The sequence below is a fragment of the Myotis brandtii genome, unplaced genomic scaffold (assembly GCF_000412655.1).
Source record: "Myotis brandtii unplaced genomic scaffold, ASM41265v1 scaffold90, whole genome shotgun sequence".
NCBI classification, from domain to species: Eukaryota; Metazoa; Chordata; class Mammalia; order Chiroptera; family Vespertilionidae; genus Myotis; species Myotis brandtii.
The window spans coordinates 1400453-1410079 of NW_005371694.1; the positions used below are offsets into that span (position 1 = coordinate 1400453).

At 33.7% G+C, this 9627-nt stretch overlaps 1 long non-coding RNA gene across 2 annotated transcripts in view; it reads right to left on the reverse strand.

Moving 5' to 3' along the window:
* Positions 1-8942, reverse strand: part of LOC106724600 — an 18166-nt gene extending 9224 nt beyond the window's left edge. Inside the window, exons 1-3 of one of the 2 annotated variants that reach the window (XR_001360451.1) lie at positions 8830-8942; positions 6955-7056; positions 6190-6328 (exon numbers count right to left, since the gene is read on the reverse strand). This is a non-coding gene — a long non-coding RNA (uncharacterized LOC106724600). The remainder of the gene's footprint in view (positions 1-6189; positions 6329-6954; positions 7057-8829) is intronic. The other variant, XR_001360450.1, reaches the window with a different exon arrangement.
* Between the last annotated feature and the right edge of the window lie 685 nt (positions 8943-9627).

Consider the following 9627-nt stretch of genomic DNA (forward strand, 5'->3'; position numbering starts at 1 on the left):
TAATTGTAACACTGTTTCGGTCCTGCTCGCTCCAGCTCTGACGGCTGAAAGCAGGTTTCTGGAGTTTTGTTTAGCTTCTATATTTGCAACAATGTTTCTTAGAGAGCAAGCTCAGAGGCCGGCAAGGCAGGCAGGGAACCTTGGCTTCCTCCGTCACTGGAGTAAGCAAGCCTCCCTGTTCGCTTCAGCTGCCTGGCTGCTGGCCGCCATCTTGGTTGGCAGTTAATTTGCATATCTCGCTGATTAGCCAATGGGAAGGGTAGCGAAGTTATGGTTAATTACCATGTTTCTCTTTTATTAGATAGGATAAGCTGTAGTTAAAATTGGGAATAACTGAAATTCTTACAATATTAAGATTTCCTACCCAAGATCATGGTTTACATCTCCACTTATTAGCTCTTCTGTATATTTCATTAAAATTTTAAATGTTTATCAAATGGGTCTTAAATGTTTCATTATATTTATTTCTAGGTATCTTATATTTTCTTGAAATTATATATAATTTTTGTTTTGTTTCCCATTTATAGATGTGTAATTCATTTTTAAGTGTTGGTTATATATCCAGCCATTTTAGTAAATTTTCATTTTAATTCCAAACACTTCTATAGATTTTCATGTATAAAATAAGATAATTTGAGAATAAAAGCATTCTGTTTCATCTTTTCCAATTTTAATTTAATTGCATTAAAAAACTTTATTACTGTCCTAGCTAGATCCTCCAGTAAAGTGTTTAATAGAATTAGTGACAGTGGGCACCTTTGTCTGCTTTCTGATTTTAAAGCATATTCTTCTAACTTTTCACAATTAAGAGCCAATGTTTATTATAGGTTTTTCTAAAAAGTCTCCTTTATTCTTAGTTTTCTAAGAATTTTGTTTGGATGTTAAATCATGAATGAGTGTTGAATTTTATCAAATTCTTTATCTATCTATATCTATATGTCTATATGTCTATATATCTATATCTATATCTATATCTATATCTATATCTATATTTCTTCTTTACTCTATTACTAAAGTAATTATATTCATTAAGCTTCTAAAGCTAAACTTTCCATGCATTCTGGGGACAAATTAAACTTGGTCATGCTGAATTAGTGTTTCTCATGCACTATACTATGTCTAGTTTTCTAACAATTTGCTTAAGATTGTCAAGCTCATGATTATGAGTAGAATTAGACTGTAGTTTTTTAATTCTTTTACTGTTGTATTTTTAAATTAAGTAATACTAGCTTTATTTAATAATTGGAGGGTGTTTCTTTTTATTCAATTTTCTAGGAAAATTTAAATTTGAAAGAATATGTCCTTTGACTATTTTGCAGAACTTGTATGTAAAACCACCTACCTGTTCCTACTATTTTCTAGGTGAGATTTTCAACCACTAATTCAGATTTTATTTTTTTTAATTATGATAGTACTATTTGGACTTTTTGTTTCTTCTTTTGTCAGATTTTGAAATTCTGATTTTTAAAATATTTGTCCTTTCTGTTTATAGTTTAAAATTTATTAACATAATTATTCATATTTATCTCTTATTTTTAAATATGTCATATCTTAGCCCCCTTTTATCATCATGAATGCTGATTATAAATATCCTTTTACTTTTTAAAATGACTCTTTGTTGGAGGATTTTGTATTTCATTGGTCTAAAAGGATTGCCATTTGTCTTTATTCATCCTTTATATAACATTATTATTTTTTTACATTAACTTTTTTTAGATATTTTTTAAATTGATTTTTAGGGAGAAAGGAAGGGAGAGGGATAGAGAGATAGAAATATTGAGCCCACAACCCAGGCATGTGCCCTGACCAGGAATCTAACCAGTGACCTCTCGGTTCATGGGCCAATACTCAACCACCGGGCCACACCGGCCAAGCCACATTAACTTTTGATCTTTATTACCTCTTCCAAATAAATTTGTTGGATTAATTCTATTGTTATAGCCTATTTAAGGGGTTGGCAAACGTTTCCATAAAGGGACAGATTATAAATGTTTTAGGTCTTATAATGTAAGCCATACAGTCTCTGTTGCAACTATTCAATTTATGCCATTGTAACAGGAAAAGAGCCATAGCAATATATGCATAGGCATGATTATGTTCCAATAAAACTTTATTAACAAAAACAGGTGCAAGATTTGGCCCTTGGGTCACATAGTTCATTTAACCTTGGTCTAACTTTTTGAATCTCAACAGTTGGTCTGTAGACTTCTTCAAGGTTGTGGGGTCCCTAAGAATCTTTCAGGAGGTACGGTCAAAACGATTTGCACATCCCTAGCTGGTTTGGCTCCGTGAATAGAGGTTGGATTGCAGATTGAAGGGTCCCAGGTTCAATTCTGGTCAAGGGCACATGCCTGGGTTGCAGGCTCAATCCCCAGGTGGGGGTGTGCAGGAGGCGGCCAGTCAATGATTCTCATCCCTAATGTTTCTATCTCTCTCTCTCCCTCTCCCTTCCTCTCTGAGGTCAATAAATATATTTTTAAAGAACCTATTTGCACAATAATGCTAGGTTGTTAGTTGACTTTTTCACCATGTTACCTTAAATTGACAGTGCAAAAACAAGGGTGAATAAAATTGCTGGAACCTCAGCACAAATCAAGGCTGTGGTCATTATATTTTTCACCAATGCATACTTGCTATAAAAATAAATGCCAATTTTATTTAATAATGTCTTTAATGAAATTGTACAAATTATTTTATTAAATGTTGATCCCTGGTTGCATTTTTAAAATATTATACCTGTGGAATTGGGATTTATACATAAAGCACTTATGTAATTGTTGGAGTTGCAAGCTCAACTAGCCATTTTCATCATGGAACACCATTTTAACTTTAAAAAAGAACTAGACAGATTATGGGTACTCAGCTTCTAATATTTGGCAGACATTTTCCCAAAAATGAATGAAATGAGCCTAAAAACAACTGAAAATATTTATTACCAATGTCAAAATTTGAGCGTTCAAGTAAAATTGGAATTTAGCATTGTATCTGTCAGTGAGCTTGACAGTTTGCCAATACTTAAAGGCTGTTCAAATGAAATCAGTGGTGATTTTAATAAGTGTGTTTTTCTGTTATAAGATAATAAAATATGTCAACATTCAGAAGATCTTTGCAACTTAGTGTACCAATATTTTCTTGATTATCAATACATAGTATTACAAAATCATGCATGGGTAAAAAATCCTTTTAAATTGCAAGACATACTGATAGCTTTCAGTGTAACAGACCATGAAAGATTCACTGATGTGGTTTCAGATTCCACATTGCAACTAACCTTTAAAAGATTATCACTAGTGGAGATTTGGCATAGTATCAAAGAAAAAATTTTCACAATCATGTAAAAAGGCCGTTAAAATACCCTCCTTTTCTCGGTACATGTCTGGGTGAGGCCAGATACTTTTGTACATTTCAACCAAACTAATGTTTTATAACAGGTTAAATGCAGGAACAGATGTGAAAATCTAGTTCTTTTCTGTTGTCAGACATTAAAGAGATTTTCAATAATGTAAAACAATTCTACGTTTCCAACTAAATTCTTTAGTTTGGGAAAATATATTTTATTAAAATGTAAGGTATATATGATGTGTTATTATTTTTAAATGAGTCCATACGTGTCTTAAAAATTTACTTCTAATTCTATAAATATTGACAGTTATAATTACATGAATAAAAGCTCTTTTAATTGAATTTTATTTCTATTTTAATTGTTTTAAATTACCATAAAATATATTAGATATGAATATGTCATGATTGTGGCTTAATAAATATTATTTAATTATTGAAAAAAAACTAAAAATAAAAGCTCTTTAGGGGCCTTGATAATTACTAAGAGTGTTACATGGTCTTAACACTTAAATGTTTGTGAATAACTGGTCTAGATTATTAAATTGGATATGTAGCCTATTAATGTTTAGCCTTTATTCTTTTTTAATGTAATAATTTTAGATTATAAATGGCCCTCACAATCTGATTGCACCTGCTTCCCGTAAGATTTAGTATACGATATTGTTGTATCCCTCATTTATAGATAAATTTTACATGGTATTGGTGATGTTCGTTTTAATCCAAGAATAATTTAGAAGAATGGTATGTTTTTAATTTCCAAAAATGTGCAGATTTTAATTTATCTTTGTTATTGACCTCTAATTTAATTGAACTCTGGAAAGAGAATATAATCTATATAATAACAATTCTTTGAAATTTTTGTGACTCAGTTTATGTCTTAATATGTGGTAAAATTTATAAATATATCATATGTATTGACTATAATATGTATTTGTCTGTTTTTAGGGTGAATTCTATAGATGTCCATTGTATCTTTTTTGAACATGAAAAGCTTAATTCTTCTCTATCTTTACTAATATAGTGTTTACTTGACTTAATAATTGAGGGAAGCATGTTAAAATCTTTCACTGCAATAGGGATTTTGTCCATTTGTCCTTATAACTCTATACATTTTTTTTTCTCATATTTTGAGTCTACATTAGTAGGTCAACTCAAGAATGGTATAGTTATACATTTTTGGTAAATGGAAATTGTTATAATTAAATAGATAATCCTATTACTCCCCAATAATGTTTTTTTTTTTACTTAAAGTCTGTTTTTTTAACATTAATACAGTTGTTCTACTTTTATTGTGGTTAGTATTTGCCTATTCTTATGCTATTAATTTCAATCTTTCTATATCTTTAAATGTTGCTGGTATTTCTTGTAACAGTATGTCAATGGATTTTATTTTTAATCAATATAGCAAACTGTCATTTAATTAGCATATTTAACCTGTATTTATTATAATGATACTTTTAGATTGTTTCTACCAACTTGCCTTTTTTTATTGCTTCTTATTACTGATTGAAAGTTAATTTTGTTTTTTTATTATTACACTTCCCTTTTTCAGTTTAAAAGTTATGTATACTATTTCTATAATTTAAAGGTCACTCTTGAAATTTTTACTTGCATGCTAACTTAATGCAGTATAAATTTTATAATTTCTTATCCTGAATAATATAAAAATTTTAGAACATTTTTACTCTGACCAACCCCATTCTTCATTGATGTGGTAGCCAGGCCCAGTATTTCAATCCTGTCTCTTTAAACTCCATAAATTAAATATTATTTTAAATTAATTTATACAGACAACATACTTTAAAACTTATTTTTGAGTTTAGTAAATCATGTGTTCTCATCTTTTCTTACATTGCTACCATCCCTCCTGGACTCATTTTTATTCGACTTGAAGCATAGTCTTTCTTTAGAAGTTCTTTTAATGAAGATTTGCAGATGATAAAATGACAATAAACGTGTTTTGTTTATGCTAAAACCTTTTTATAGCCTCATTTTTGAAAGACAATTTACTAGATACACAATTCTAGGTGTATAGCTATTTTCTTTCAATATATTTTTTTCTGCTTTTATTGTGTCTGCTATTACTGATGCAAACTCTTCTGTCGGTAATTATCATTCTTTTGCAAGTGATCTCTTCTCACTGGCTGCTATTGAGATTTTTCTTTTTGTCTCCAATAATTGCAGAGTCACCACACTATGTCTAGAAGTAAATGTCTTCTTATTTTTACAACTTGATAAAATTTTGCTCACTCTTATCAGTTCCAGGAAGTTCTGAGCTGTTAATTGATTATTAAAACTCATTCATTCCCTCTAGTTTCTCTTTATGACTCCTACTAGATGTCTGTTAGACTTCTCATTCCAGCTTCCAGGTCTCTTACCCTGTCTTTCATATTATCCACTTGTCTCTCTGGATGACATGTAATAATCTATTCAGATCTACATTTATTTTATTAATTATTTTTCTACCGGTATCTGTTTCTAATTAAAATGATATTTTTATCTTTAAATTTTTAAAAAATATATTTTTATTGATTTCAGAGAGGAAGGAAGAGGGAGAGAGAGATGGAAACATCAATGATGAGAGAGAATCATCAATTGGCTGCCTCCTGCACGCCCCCTACTGGAAATGGAGCCCGAAACCCCGGGCATGTGCCCTTGACTGGAATCAAACCCGAGATCCTTTGGTCGGAAGGCCAACACTCTATCCACTGAGCCAAACCAGTGAGGGCTAAATTTTGTTTTTTATTCCCAAAACTTTTAAGGGATTTTTCAGGACTCCTGTAAATTATCTCATTTTATGCCCTATACATGTTTTGTATACTTTAATATTTGATATTGTATACCTACTAATTTAATAACTGAAGTCCTTGAAAAATCTAGATCTTTGTTCATTGTTTTAGCTGACATTCACTCATGGTCACATGTGTTCATATTTAAGTGATCTTCATCTATGGGAACCACCAAGCTCTAAATTAGGAATGACTTCCTATTAAAAAAAAAAAAGTTATTCATTTGCTTCTGCCAGAAAATTACCAAGCAGAGAGTATTCATTCTCATTTGAGGAGCCTGACTTAATGTGAAAATACTAAGTTTAGCTTTCCCATTACACCTATTAGGTTTTTTTATAATAAAAAAAGGGGGGAACCACTGGAGTATTTTAGCAAGAAATTAACTTATCTCACATAAGTTTTAAAAAGATCACTCTGGCTTCACAATAAAAATAGACTATAGGAAAAATTCTAGGCATGGGGAAAATAGGTGAGATCATGACCAAGATAGTGATTATAGTAACGGGACATGGAATTTAAGCCAGGCAGTGAGGGAAGTAAGATCAGCAAGTAGAAAGATGCAGAAAAGCTGGTAGAATCAAGGATGGAAGATCACAATGGGATTAAAGAATTGTTGGAGATGGACCAGAGGGAGTCAGCTGCACAGATCAGAACTGATACTGAATGCATGAAACTGAGATTATCCAGAGGTTTTAGCTATTGATAATGATAAGGTCGAGACTACCTATGGGAATGTGTGGCTGAGATAGGTTGGAAGTCAAGAGCACTAGAGAATTGATCAATGACTGGCGAGGCCAGAATGTTCAAAGGATCATCTACTTACAGCTTGAGAGCCCCAAGAATTAAAAATTAAAGCAAGAAGGGAAATGTCTTTCTCTTTGTTGATATGTATGGACAATGACACTTTACTTAATCATCATGATACCTTGAGGAAGAAAATAAACAAACCATTTTTGTTTCCAATTTAAAAAAAAAAAAAACTTGGTAAATGACTGGCATAGTTCCCCAAATTCCATTTGGCATAAAAATTTCAAAATCTTCTAGGAGATGGCTATTATTCACCTTTTAATGGATGATATTTCTATTTTATGTTTTCTTACTTCTACATGAAGCTCCCACTGTCAGAAAGGTCATATTTATTTCTTAAAATCAAGTCTAAATATTACCTAGTCCAGGTTTAGTTCTTTTTATTTTGCTGTTCTTTCTGTCCTTTTAATTTCTTTACTTCCATCTCAAACACTTGAAAATGTTTGTCATATCCAATGCATTTATCCAATTCTGTCATTATTCAGTAGAATTACACACACTCTCTTTAATCTGTTCTTGATAAATTATTTCCAGTAACCATTTAGCATTATTCTGCTCTGGATTCTATATTTCTTTTTTCTTTTGGTGTTGATGTTTATGCAACTGTGGTAACCTCTAGCCTTTTAAAAGGTAGAGGTCTCTGTTTCCTGCACTGAGACCCAAGGACTATAGGTCTGTTTCTAATTGTGTCTAAGGCAATTTCTGCCTCTTCATCCAGTGTTACCTATGGCAGGCCCAAGCAAATGATCACCCATTTAAAACAATTTATGTTCTTATAAAACTACCTCTTAGAATTTACTCTTCAGTTTGCTTCACAATTTCAACCTCATGATTTACTGTCACTTTTATCTGGTTTGCTTCATTTTCCAAATCACTAACCAAGGCAAATGAATAAACAAATAAGGACTAACTACTGGCTTTGAAACCCATCTATAGAAAAGCTTCTTCTCCCACGCCCAGTCAGTCTTCAGTTTACAAACACTGTCTGACATTTTGCTGTAGGGAAAACCGTATGTGTGCCAGATGCGTTCATATAGTACATTGTCTCCTTGAGTGTTCACATCAACTCTTTGAAGATGTTGTTTTTCATATGTGAAAACTAAGGCTCAGAGAAAGGAATAAACTCCAGGTCACACAACTAATTAACGGCAGAGCAAGGATTTGAACTCAGTTTTTCCAGCTCCAAGTCTAGTTCTTATCCCACTATCCTATATAATAAAGAGGTAATATGCAAATTGACCATCACACCCTTGCACAAGATGACTGCCCCTATGTGGTCAAAGATGGCCCCCACAAGATGGCCAGCAGGGGAGGGCAGTTGGGGGTGAGCAGGCCTGCAGGGGAGGGCAGTTGGGGGCGACTGGGCTGGCAGGGGAGGGCAGTTGGGGGCAATCGGGACAGCAGGGGAGCAGTTAGGCATCAATCAGGCTGGCAGGGGAGAAGTTAGGGGGCTATCAGGCTGGCAGGCAGAAGCAGTTAGGGGCAATCAGGCAGGCAGGCAGGAGAATGGTTGGGAGCCAGCAGTCCCGGATTGTGAGAGGGATGTCCGACTGCCAGTTTAGGCCCAATCCCTAAACCGGCATTCGGACATCCCCGGAGGGGTCCCAGATTGGAGAGGGTGCAGGCTGGGCTGAGGGACAATCTATAAAAATACTGATTCTTGTTGCTTATTTTATTTTTAGGTTAGCCTCTTTAAATAAGCATGTCTAAATCTGAGTTTAATTTGATCTTTATCTAAAATATGTCATCAGTTGTTTGAGCATATGACACATAAGAATTTTTAATCACTTATTCTATACTAAATGGAAACAAATGAGCTTAGGTTAGGTTGATTTTTAATTTTTTAACCTGAGTTTTCTAGCAAAGCCCATTTATATAACACTCTGCTTACCTGGAGAGGTGGAATCCTAGAAATGATTTCAGCTGCTTTTCTGCCCAAAGATGAAAACATTGAGTACTTTCAGGACAGATCTTCACCACTGTGAGAGGGTCCACTTGAGTGAGCCCCTCGTGTTAAGAAAACGTGGGAAAGGGGCGTGAAGATTCATCACCATAGGAAAAGACCATAGTACAGCCCTACTGTGGCTTGAACAAGATGGCACCTTTTGGCATCCATAATATAGAAAGTTCTGGAAGTGGAGTTGACCAATTTTAATAAGGAAATCAAGGCTTTCTGTTTCTTTAAGATTCAAGGAAAGGGGTAGCTCTCATATTGGACTATAGTTGCTCTGTTGAAGGTTCACTTACATGAGAGGTCCCCAGAGGTTCCAGGGAAAACCTACTAGTAAGTATAGGGACACAGGGACTGGCTGTGACTTGACCTCAATACAAACACCTAAAGGTTGGGTTGCAGAACTGGTTCCAGCATAGTTCGTACTGTACCTGTGTCTGAAAGGCCCTCTGGATTTAGCCACTCTGGAACAATGTTGGGGTTTGAAGAAAAATATAGCTATGCAACTAAAATTGAAATTAAATCTGTTATTTTGATTTCCTGGGAAAGGCATGCAGGCCCCACTGCATCCCCACGGGTGTGGAGCTGATACATGGAATTGTTCTGTCATCCTCTGGACAGTGCAATCCCCCAGAGTTCCTGGACAATTCTAAATTGAGTGGACCTCAAAAGTGAAATACTAAACTTCCTGAACATAAATGCAAATGGGATTTCATGCAATTGCTTTAAAAACTAAAA